Source organism: Myotis brandtii, unplaced genomic scaffold (genome assembly GCF_000412655.1).
Source record: "Myotis brandtii unplaced genomic scaffold, ASM41265v1 scaffold569, whole genome shotgun sequence".
NCBI lineage: Eukaryota > Metazoa > Chordata > Mammalia > Chiroptera > Vespertilionidae > Myotis > Myotis brandtii.
The window spans coordinates 1,172,933-1,173,908 of record NW_005370127.1 but is presented as its reverse complement, the minus strand read 5'-3'; positions in this window follow the sequence as shown (position 1 = coordinate 1,173,908).

The window sequence follows — 976 nt, the reverse complement described above, 5'->3', positions numbered from 1 at the left end:
CTTCTGGATCTTTGTGAGGCTAATCAGCATGGCTGCCAAACATTTCAACCCTATGCACAACCCAGTAGAACCTCCAGACTCATAAAACGCTAGGAAACTTAGAAAAAATCAGTTGCCCCCTGTTTCCAAACCCCGGTGACACTGTGCTTCAGCAAGTCACTTTGCAGAGAGCCTGGCACAACATGGGTTAGTCAAATGGGATGGATGGATGGATGGATGGATGGATGGATGGATAGATAGATAGATGAATGAGTGGGTAGGTAGGTTGAAGAGGAAAAAGTCTACCTATTTAAAATATCTCAGTTGGTTGGATCATTGTTCCATGGACCAAAAGGTCACAGGTTTGATTCCTGGGCAGCGTACATGCCTTGGCTGCAGATTCGATCCCTGTCAGGACTCATAAGGGAGGTAGCCAGTGGATATTTCTCCCTCACAGCATCAATGTTTCTCTCTCTCTCTCTCTCTCTCTCTCTCTCTCTCTCTCTCAAAAAATTAACGGAAACATATCCTTGGAACATATCTTCAGGTGAGGATTTAAAATAAATATAAATAAATAAATAAATAAATAAATAAATAAATAAATAAATAAATAAAACAAAATACCTCACCCCTCAATCCTCCAGGGCCTAGCTCACATGACCTCTCTGAGAATATTTTTTGCTATTGCTTTGCCTCATGCATTTACTCACCCATTCAACAAATATTTGCTGAGCACCTGCTATGTTCCATACACTATCCCACGCTGGGGATACAACAATGAACTTGCTCTTATGGACCATACATTCTAGTGACAAGTGCCAAAATATAAACAGTAGGTACTAATAAGCTCTGAGAAGAAATATAAAAGAGGGTGAGGATTGGGTTTGGGCACTATTTTAAATAAAGTACACAGAGCAGCTTCTGATAAGACAATTGAGCAGAAGCCTGAAGGAAGGAAGTCATGGGCTGCACAAATATCAAGAAGAAGAGCATTCCA